Source organism: Ovis aries, chromosome 3, assembly GCF_016772045.2.
Source record: "Ovis aries strain OAR_USU_Benz2616 breed Rambouillet chromosome 3, ARS-UI_Ramb_v3.0, whole genome shotgun sequence".
NCBI classification, from domain to species: domain Eukaryota; kingdom Metazoa; phylum Chordata; class Mammalia; order Artiodactyla; family Bovidae; genus Ovis; species Ovis aries.
This window is the reverse complement of record NC_056056.1, coordinates 150840121-150851714: the sequence shown is the minus strand read 5'-3', so window position 1 is coordinate 150851714 and position 11594 is coordinate 150840121.

Sequence of the window (11594 nt, the reverse complement as noted above, 5' to 3'; positions counted from 1 at the left end):
ACAGGCTAAAGAGATGGAATAGAAGTCTTTGGCACCATGCCCTACTCCCCCTGCATTGTTCCTCACCACCCCCTAGCTGCTTCCCCGCCACCCTGTGCCCCACGCCCCCACCTCTCCCCACCCCCACCACGCCACCCAACACACATTCCGTGACTCTGGGCTTCTAGGGTACCCTCACAGGCTGGGTATTCTTCCTCAGGATGGAGGCGATATTAGTGACCCTCTGAGACCAAGTCTGGACTGATACTGAGTCCCAATTCAGGTTACTTTTTCTATGTGGGAAGTTGTAACGTGAACCTGAAAGATGTCACTACAAAAAAAACAAGACACACCTCCAACTAGTTTAAGGCTTAACACCAACACACACTCTCTCTCTCCTGTCCGTGGGAACAGGACCAGTTTATCACTAATCTTCCTCCTTTCATTAGTCCTGGCTGCATAGTCCACGTGGCCAGGCCTTGCTCATCAATGCCAAATTATCCCCAATTGATCCCACATTCCAAACTAAACAGTAAGTATCTCTTTTCCTTCTCCTTCTACTCAGGATGACATAATCATAAACAAATCTCTGTAAAGTATCCCACAGGCCGACATCTGCTTTCCTTTCCTCATCTCCCAAAAGGAGGTGATCATAAACAGAGCTTCAAGAAATTTCTCCTACAGCTGTTTCCATTACACCACTCCTCCAGTTTCAGTCCTGCCGGTATTTCCTACCGTCTGTTTATATTTGTGTTACCTAAGAAATAAACTCCTCTTAATTGAAAAACAAATAAACAATGTGCGATGGAAAAGTTCTAGACGTGATATAAATCTCACCAAATTAATCCTGTTCACAAAGATCTTCAAAAAATGGCTTCACCCTTGGCCATTCTGCTTCGATTATACAGCCATCTGGAAACAGCCACTAACATTAAAGGATCTGTGTTCCCTTTTTCCCAGCACCTATGTTAAAAACAGAATTACCTGCCTTTGCTCAACAAAAGGGGTCTTTCTAAGGCAAGCTCTAAAATTTCAGACAAAGGAAATCTTTTCTACTTATGAAAGGGATTTGTGACTCTGTAGATGCGCCTGATAGTTCCACAAACCCTGCTGCTGCTGCTGCTAAGTCGATTCAGTCGTGTCCAACTCTGTGCAACCCCATAGACGGCAGCCCACCAGGCTCCCCCGTCCCTGGGATTCTCCAAGCAAGAACACTGGAGTGGGTTGCCATTTCCTTCTCCAATGCATGAAAGTAAAAAAGTGAAAGTGAAGTCACTCAGTTGTGTCCAACTCTTCACAACCCCATGCACTGCAGCCTACCAGGCTCCTCTGCCCATGGGAGTTTCCAGGCAAGAGTACTGGAGTGGGGTGCCATTGCCTTCTCCACCACAAACCATAGATCTGTTATTAAGAAAGAAAGAAAGGAAAAAAAATCAACGTTGTCACATGCAACTCAGACCAATAGCAAATGCTGGCCAGTGGGAGGCGGTAATGCAGTGTTTAGAGAGCAATGTATTGATGTCCTACCAGCATGACTGCATTGTTGCCTATGGGGCAAGCTCATACACTGGCGAAAACACAGGTTCTTGATTCACACTGATCTGGATCCCAATCCAGGTCTACCAATTACAGTCTTTGTGAGTAAGCAATTTTTTTCCCCCTAAGGATAAAATAGGGTTAATTATATTCCTGTCTTCATAGGGTCACAGTTAGGATTAACTGAGATGATCCAGGTGAAATGCCTAGTCCTGACCCTGACAGATAGCAAGTGTGCAATAAACGTTGGTTAATAAGTAAATACGTCGACCTGGCAGCAGAAGCAGTGGTAAAGGAGGCCATTGGGCTGCCTTTGCAGACGAACAAAAGCAGTCTCTGTGCTAGGGGAACCTAAGCCAGAATTCATGTTCCAGATATGTAAAAAGGCAGGGCATGCCTCACTCATCCAATATGGCCAAAAAGGTTCCTGGCTAATTTTAAGAGTTGCTCAATCAATTACAGACTTAAGGGATAATTGGGCATCCTTTATTTCTCTTGGCAAAATTCTATATTGCAAGAGAAATATTACAAAGTCTTCTTTTAAAAAAAATTATTTTAATAGCAAAAAGTGGATTACATGGATAACCTCTAAGGTTCATTTCAGGTCAAAGCCTCCCGTGTCCTTAATAGCCCAGAGTATGTGATAAAGGAATACACTTGTGCTTTGGTGCCAGGTAGACCTGAAGGTAAGCCTGGGCTCCACCTTGGAACCTGGTCAAGATCCATTATCTCTCTGCGTGCCGGTTTTCTTGTCTGTGCATAGAGCAATAGTGATACCTACCTTACAGCATGGTTGTGAGAACTAAATGAGAATGGCGTGCATTCTCAGTCATGTCCGACTCTTTGCAACCCCATGGACTGTAGCCTGCCAGGCTCCTCCCTCCATGGGATTTTCTAGGCAAGAACACTGGAATGGGTTGCCATTTCCTACTCCAGGGGATCTTCCTGACCCAGGGATTGAACTGGTGTCTCCTGCGTCTCCTGCACTGGCAGGCAGATTCTTTACCATTGGGCCACCTGGGAAGCCGCCTGGGGAACCCCTCAGTGAGAACATTATATGTGAAAGTATCACATGGTGGGTAACGAATAAATGGGAGTATCTCTACCCTTCCTCTCCAGAGCAACTGAAATCTCTCTGAACCCCCTGGAGAGCTCTTTCTGAGGGAATTGTAGCTGTGAACAAGGTTTTGCCATGGGTGTATGTTCCCTATAGGACCTATTACTTAAACAGCCCTTGAGGATTTTTTTAGGAGGAAAGATGATGAGAGAAGGAGTCAGTGGCAGAAACCTACCGGCTAGAATTTTGGCATTGCTTAGCTGGCTGCTCAGAGAACACCATCCCACCTTACATCCACCCAGCCACCTGCCAATTCCACAAATTTATTGAGCATCAATTCTGTGTGAGCCTTGTACATAGGGCTAAGGAGACAGCAGTGAGGAATCAATGACCTCTGTGCTTAGGAGTTCACAGTCCAGGGAATTCCCTGGCAGTCCAGTGGTTAGGACTCAATGCTTTCACTACTACAGGCACAGGTTCAATCCCTGGTTAGGGAACTAAGATCCCACAAGCTGTGTAGCGTAGCCAAAAATAAAACAAAGAGTTCAGTCCACTGGGAGAGAGAGAGAAAATGAAGCACCCTTCTCCATCAAAACACAGTCCAATGTCATCAGCACCAAGAAGAGGGAAATACAAAATGCCGTGGGCATGGCAAGAGCAAGACGTGTGCTTCCTGAGGAGGCTGTTAACTGGACACTACTTTCGGTGTATTAAGCGAGGAGTAAGGAAAAATCACCGACTCGATGGACACGAGTTTGAGTGAACTCTGGGGGTTGGTGATGGACAGGGAGGCCCGGCGTGCTGCGATTCATGGGGTCGCAAAGAGTCAGACACGACTGAGCGACTGAACTGAACTGAAGGAAAAATGGATTTTCAGTCTAATTTTTAAAAGAATAATAAACACTAGTTCGCCCATTACACCACCTGAAATAAAATACTACAGAGGAACAGGGGAGTGGGTAAAGGTAGTTAAAAGGCACAAACATAGTCACAAGGTAAGTAACTCCTGGGGATGTAATGTGCAGCATGGTGACAGTAGCTGACAATACTTGAAAACAGCCAAGAAAGTAGATCTTAAAAGTTCTCATTATAGGAAAAAAAAATTATAACAAAATTGTAGCTCTGTGAGGTGATGGTTAACTAAACTTCACTATGCTGGCCTTTCACAATATATACATATAGCAAATCCTTATGTTGCACACCTTAAACTATATAATGTTGTAAAACTAGGGGAAAAAACTACCACGGATACAGTTGAAACAACCCAAACATTCCTTCCTTCCCCATTCATATCTTCACACTTTAACCACACAGGTATGCATGTATGCCATGTAATTTGTAGAATTTTTGGAGAAGGAAATGGCCACCCACTCCAATACTCTTGCCTGGAAAATCCCATGGACAGAGAAGCCCGGTAGAGTACAGTCCATGGGAATGCAAAGAGTCGGAAAGTTCTGAAAAATTTTACAAAGATTTTAATTTTCATTTTTTAAATTTTTCCCTAAGTTTGCCTTTAAGTTTCTGAACCCCGCACATGCAGTATTAATATTTTTAAAATTTAGAAAATAGAAAAAAATCGCTCATTCACTGTAAATGTCACTATAATAATTCAGTTTCAGAATTTCTGCTGCCTTGACAGCATATGCACACTGTAAAAATATTCAACAACAATAGGTCTGTGCTAAAGAGGAGAGTTAATTTTTTTAAAATGTTGTACTCAAGAGTGTGGCCTGAGGACTTCCCTGGCGGCACAGTGGACAAGAATCCGCCTGCCAGTGCTGGGGACATGGGTTCAATCCCTGGTCTGTAAAGATTCCACATGCCGTGGAGCAACTAAGCCCGGGCACCACAACTACTGAGCCTGTGCTCCAGAGCTCACGAACCTCAACTACTGAAGCCCACACAGCCTAGAGCCCCTGTTCTGCAACAAGAGAAGCTTCTTCAAGAGAAACCCATGCACCACAACAAAGAGTAGCCCCTGCTCGTCATAACTAGAGAAAGCCCTTGCAGCGACAAAGACCCAAAGCAAAATTAGGAAAAAGAAAACAAACAAACAAAAGACCCAGCAGAGCCAATAAATAAATAAAGTGTTGTCTGTTACAGTAAGCATGGGACCAATCTTCTCAATCACAGAAAGCATTGGGTTTGCAGTCGTGTCTGAGCACGCTCAGGGGCGGGCACCCTGGGAAGCTCTGATCTGGAAAGCACGTAAGGAGGGCACCCAACCTGGACATGAGACTTAGGGACGTTTTGCCACACTGCTGGAGGAAAATGAAAAGTCCTGGTAGAAATTACCAGACTAACAGTTACAAGTGGAGAAGAGTAAAGGCACTGTTTCAGGCATAATGAGAGCAGAATCAGAAGTACAAAGAGCAAGGCATGTTTGAGACAGTAAATGGCATTCCTATTGCTGGGGCATAGAATTTGAGGTGGGAAGAGACAAAATATAAGTTAGAGATGCCAATTAAGACAGGAGACCCTCTATCAGAATGTCCTACCCTACAGAATACATTTATGGAAAGGAAATTAAATGGAGCTTGCAAACATGCTCAGTGGATAGAAGTCATAAATTAACGTAAAAATGTGAATGCACTAAAACTCAGCATAATTTCCCCCTAATTTTCCTCTACAATGCCAAAAATGTACCGTATTCTTCATTTACTTTGTTCGTCACTTATCTTGTTCACCATTTATTTAATATTGGAGCCAAATTATTAAGCTGAAGATTAAATTGAGTGTGTTATATCTCCTAATGACACAGTTACAATGGCACTCTCACGTCCTATTTTATTGTGGCAGGAAAGTGCATGTGACCTTCCCCGTGACGTTAAACACAGCACTGGAGAACCAGCCATACTGTGAAATGAGGTTGCCTCTGTCGAGGAATACTGAGCTAGACTAGCCTAAAGGATACTTAGTTTTCTGGGACTGTACAGAGTTTGCCCAGCAAGAATTTGGAGTGTTTCACTTGGAACACCAGCCCAAGAGCAAGTCTGGAGAAGGGGAATTAAAGGGAAAGGGAACTGAAGAGGCATAAGAAGGGACAGGGGAAGGAGGTCAGAGCCGGGAAGTCTTCTCAGGACAGATGATCAAATGCCAAACACAAGCAAACAGGTTCAGTCCAGTTCTCAAACTGCTACACAAGGTCTAAACAGAAACTTGATCCCCAAATGCCAGGCATGTGGACCCATAGCTAGGTACCTGTTGAGAAATGATAAGGATGAGCCAGGTCATTCAACTCTTCTAAATGAAGCAAAGAAAACAAGAACTGGAAACATCCCCGAGAGAAGCAGGCCTCTGGGGTAGTTGAGGGAGCGACGTAGAAGATGACAGAGCAGAATCGCATGCATTGTTCACGAGCTGCAGGAAGAAGCAGGCCTGGCATGGCACAGTGGCGCAGCTCCAACAGCATCTCAAGGTTTCAGGCCCGGCCCTACTTCCTGGACGCTTGTAACAGTGGGAAGTCACTTGGCCTGTACACCAGAGACACAGTAAATTGTCCTCTGAGCATTTGGAAATAAACATTCAGTTGGAGATGTAAACACATTACATTAACTGCTCCGAGGTGTGCAGTCAGCTCAGAAGACAAATGCTTCTGGGGCCAGCACGGCTTGACCAGAGGGAGAACATTAAGAGGTCTAAATAATTGTAAACAAGGCAAAAAGTAGAGGCAGTCCTTGACTTTCCTGCATCTTTCCTGTTTTTCCTGTTACACAAATGATACTTTCATATTTCACAAAGACATTCAAACCACCATTTCACGCACACACTGAATGCGCCCTTTGCCACCTCGGCTAACCAGTGGACACCTGGAGTTGCCACAAGGTGGCACTGCCAGCCAATAGTTCAGTTCATCAATGTCGCCCTTGCTGTACCCATTACTGAAAATCATTAATGTATTTTATTGCCTTTTTCCTTAATACCTTATAAAATGAGGAAAAATTGGAAGTTGTCATAAAGGAGAGAATATGCTGACAAAAAGGATCAAGTATCTAGTCCCTTCATAGTTACATTTCCCCTGTAAAATAATAAATTGTCATTCTCATGTAATACTTTTCAATCTCTTGTGGAATTTCAGTAGGATCAGTTAACGTCCTAGATACAACCAACTGACGTGATCACATGTAGTTTCCTGCAAGGTCAGACCCTGGACCGTGGGAAGCCCAACAGGCAAGTATTATTTTGTGAGTCTCTTGGCAGATTTCTGGCTTTTCCTATTTGCAAAACTCTAATTTTTATTCACTGTATGCTTTTCCGTTTGAATTTCTTCCAAAGAATCAAAACAGAGACAGAGTTTCAGTTTGGGAAGGTGAAAACTTCGGGAGATGGATAACGGCGAGAGCTGCACAATAATGTGAATGGACTCAGTGCCACTGAACTGTACAGTTAAATATGGTTATAATAGTATGTTTCACATTAAGTGACTTTTCAGTTCAGTTCAGTCACTCAGTTGTGTCCGACTCCGCGGCCCCATGGATGGCAGCATGCCAGGCTTCCCTGTCCTTCACCAACTCCCAGAGCTTGTTCAAACTCAGGTCCATCGAGTTAGTGATGCCATCCAGCCATCTCATCCTCTGTCGTCCCCTTCTCCTCCTGCCCTCAAGCATTCCCAGCATCAGGGTCTTTTCCAATGAGTCAGCTCTTCGCATCAGGTGGCCAGAGTATTGGAGTTTCTGCTTCAACATCAGTCCTTCCAATGAACACCCAGGACTGATCTCCTTTAGGATGGACTGGTTGGATCTCCTTGCAGTCCAAGGGACTCTCAAGAGTCTTCTCCAACACCACAGTTTAAAAACATCAATTCTTCGGTGCTCAGCTTTCTTTAGAATCCAACTCTCACATCCATACATGACTACTGGAGAAACCATAGCTTTGACTAGACGGACCTTTGTAGGCAAAGTATGACTTTTACCACAATTTAAAAAAATAAATAAAGCCCTTGAGAAACAGATGAAATGTAATTAGAGTACACCTTTAGCTAAAGCATCAATTCACTTAAAAAAAAAAACAAACACAAAAACTATGGCTGTACAGAATGCAGCATTTTGAGGTCCTTTGTGCCTCACTCATAGGGGATCAAGCAGGAGAGCGGCTGTCAAGTTAGTGGGGACCAGAGTTGGCTAGGACAGGTGTGGGCAATGAATCCAGCAGAGAGTTGCCATGTGAGTGTCAGGTCACTTCAGTCGTGTCCAGCTCTTTGTGCCCCCATGGGCTGCAGCCTGCCAGACTCCTCTGTCCATGAGATTCCCCAGGCAAGAATACTGGAGTGAGTTGCCTTGCCCTCCTCCAGGGGATCTTCCCGACCAAGGGACTGAGTTGGCATCTCTTATGTCTCCTGCACTGGCAGGCAAGTTCTTTACGAGTGGTGCCGCCTGGGAAGCCCCAAGGGTTGCTGACTAGGAGCCAAAATTCAGGATCAAAAAGATCCAAGGCAGACACCGAAGTCAAGGAACAGGAGGATCTCAAGTGAAAGATGAAGACAAAATTGGGAACTGGAACAGAGACATGCATGGAGAGGGAGCAGTGTAGGAGCAAACAAGACGATCTAGGATACTACTCCACTAATCCAGTGAGTGGGGGTTTGCACCTTACCACGGTGAGCTGGCAGGTGTATGTATCAAGAGGGGCTGAAGCTCTAGGCTCAAGACAATTAATTCCTGACTCATCAAGTTCTCATTGGATGACTGGGAGGAGAGGGGGATATTGTACAAAAGCTGGGAACTAATGTAGAGCCTCTGTCATAAGGCTAGGCTGAGGTCTGAAACTGATAGACGTCACTGCTCCTTTATCCCTGCAGGCATGGCAGGGCGGGCTGAATTTTGTTCTCCCCAAGTATATAGCCCTGTGCCTTTCTCAAGTTACCAGCCACGTAATGGGTACAGCTGCTCTCATCTTTGAGGAGCAGGTCAAAATTGAAAGGCTGACTGAGAAACAATGAAGGGAAAACTTATGAGAGCTATTTTTTGAGTCTGAATCATATACTTCCTCCCTCTTCTTGGGGTTACAGCACCACCAGCCCTTTTGTTGGGAAAATGTTCTTCCAACACTCTGTGGGGTTCTGTGGGGGCTGCCAACCCCAGTCCTCTGCAGAACATCCAGCTACTTACAAGGAAGGAGAGGACCAAGAATGTGCCCGTCATAGTTCTCACCCCTGGCCAAATTACTGGCCCAAGGAACAGGCATGTGATTCAAGATAGGCAAGAGTCCTTCCCTGGAATTTGTAAACAAGAAAAAAAGGAAGATCTTTTTTCTCTCCCCTTAGGTAGAAAATTATAAGAATGTGACCCTAGAACGGCTGGCAGTCACATCCCCACTGGATGATGAGCCAAGAGCCCCCTTTGATGAAGGACTTGGCCCAGCTGCTGCAATTATTGTTGGCACTCAACTTTGGGCTGTCAGCCTTCAGGAACTGCCTCAGCTACAAAGAGCCTCTTCACCCAAAGTCACCCCTGCCCTGGGCTGCCCACATTCAAAGACTGGTGGCTGCAGCAGCCAGGCCATCTCCATCTAACTCGGGACAACTCGGAAGAGCCATTCTAACTCCACAGTTTATGGGTCTGCCTAGACCAGCGTGTGGCCTGCATCACAGCTCAGCTTTCTCTCTGCCCAGTCCTGCACCCAGTTTTTCCCTCCCACAGATGTTAATTCTGAGGGTTGTCATTTTTGTGGTTTAGTAGCTAATTTGTGTCTGACTGTCTACGACCCCATGGACCGAAGCCCACCAAGCTCTTCTGTCCATGGGATTCTCCAGGCAAGAACACTGGAGTGGGCTGCCATTTCCTTCTCCAGGGGATCTTCCTGACCTAGGGATCAAACCCACATCTCCTTCATTGGCAGGTAGATACTTTACCACTGAACCACCAGGGAAGCCCAATCCTGAAGGTACTCCTTAATAAACATCCTGAGCATTAAAATCTATGTCAGCATCTTCTTTCTAGCCTGCAACACCCGTCACAAAGAGGAACTTGAAAGAATGAAGTCAACACACACAGAAAATATGAACTAGAGAGGGAGAAACAGAGAATCAGAGAATTGCTTATGCCATCACCCAGGGTCCAGCTCCAATCTTGGTATCCTGTGGTTTGATTGTGTGAGCCAGTTAATCCACACTTGAGACATTTTGTTTGAGAGTTGGTTTGAGCTGGCTTTCTAGTATTTGTGTCCTAGTGAATACAGAAACCAACGGAACAAACTGCAAGGATTCCTGTGCTTTTTAAATGTTGATTAAAAACAGACGATGTGTGGAGGATACCCAGGGGACATTGTGTCATTTATTGACCTCTCTGTGCCTTGATTTTTTTCATCTGCAAAATGGATCCGATTACTATTTCATTGGATTGTTGTGAGGATTAACTGAGTTATTAATAATTCAGTTAGAACAGTACTGTACCTGACATAAATTTATTGTAAGATGGTGCAAGGGAGCCATTCTCTTCCTTCAGTTAAAAATCAATGGGGGACTTCCCTTGTGGCCCAGGGCCCCATGGTGAAGACTTCAATCTTCCAAAGCAGGGGACATAGACTTAAATACTGGTTGGGGGACTAAGGTCCTGCAGGTTTCAAGGTCAAAAAAAAGTCAGTGGTACCAGGCTTGTGCCATTCTTGAATCAGTGACTCTTATGCAAATTCCTTTTGTTGCTTTGTATGTTGGTATGGACCTAACAGAAGCAGGAGATATTAAGAAGAGGTGGCAAGAATACACAGAAGAACTGTACAAAAAAGATCTTCACAACCTGGATAATCACGATGGTGTGATCACTCATCTAGAGCCAGACATCCTGGAATGTGAAGTCAAGTGGGCCTTAGAAAGCATCACTACGAACAAAGCTAGTGGAGACGATGGCATTCCAGTTGAGCTATTTCAAATCCTGAAAGATGATGCTGTCAAAGTACTGCACTCAATGTGCCAGCAAATTTGGAAAAGTCAGCAGTGCCCACAGGACTGGAAAAGGTCAGTTTTCATTCCAATCCCAAAGAAAGGCAATGCAAAAGAATGCTCAAACTACCGCACAATTGCACTCATCTCACATGCTAGTAAAGTAATGCTCAAAATTCTCCAAGCCAGGCTTCAGCAATACGTGAACCGTGAACTCCCTGATGCTCAAGCTGGTTTTAGAAAAGGCAGAGGAACCAGAGATCAAATTGCCAACATCCACTGGATCATCAAAAAAGCAAGAGAGTTCCAGAAAAACATTTATTTCTGCTTTATTGACTATGCCAAAGCCTTTGACCGTGTGGATCACAATAAACTGTGGAAAATTCTGAAAGAGATGGGAATACAGACCACCTGACCTGCCTCTTGAGAAATCTGTATGCAGGTCAGGAAGCAACAGTTAGAACTGGACATGGAACAAGAGACTGGTTCCAAATAGGAAAAGGAGTGCGTCAAGGCTGTATATTGTCACCCTGCTTATTTAACTTCTATGCAGAGTACATCATGAGAAACGCTGGACTGGAAGAAACACAAGCTGGAATCAAGGTTGCTGGGAGAAATATCAATAACCTCAGATATGCAGATGACACCACCCTCATGGCAGAAAGTGAAGAGGAACTAAAAGCCTCTTGATGAAAGTGAAAGAGGAGAATGAAAACGTTGGCTTAAAGCTCAACATTCAGAAAATGAAGATCATAGCATCTGGTCCCATCACTTCATGGGAAATATATGGGGAAACAGTGTCAAACTTTTTTTTTTTTTTTGGCTCCAAAATCACTGCAGTTGGTGACTGCAGCCATGAAATTAAAAGACGCTTACTCCTTGGAAGAAAAGTTATGATCAACCTAGACAGCATATTCAAAAGCAGAGACGTTACTTTGCCGACTAAGGTCCGTCTAGTCAAGGCTATGGTTTTTCCAGTGGTCATGTATGGATGTGAGAGTTGGACTGTGAAGAAGGCTGAGCGCCGAAGAATTGATGCTTTTGAACTGAACTGTGGTGTTGGAGAAGACTCTTGAGAGTCCCTTGGACTGCAAGGAGATCCAACCAGTCCATTCTGAAGGAGATCAGCCCTGGGATTTCTTTGGA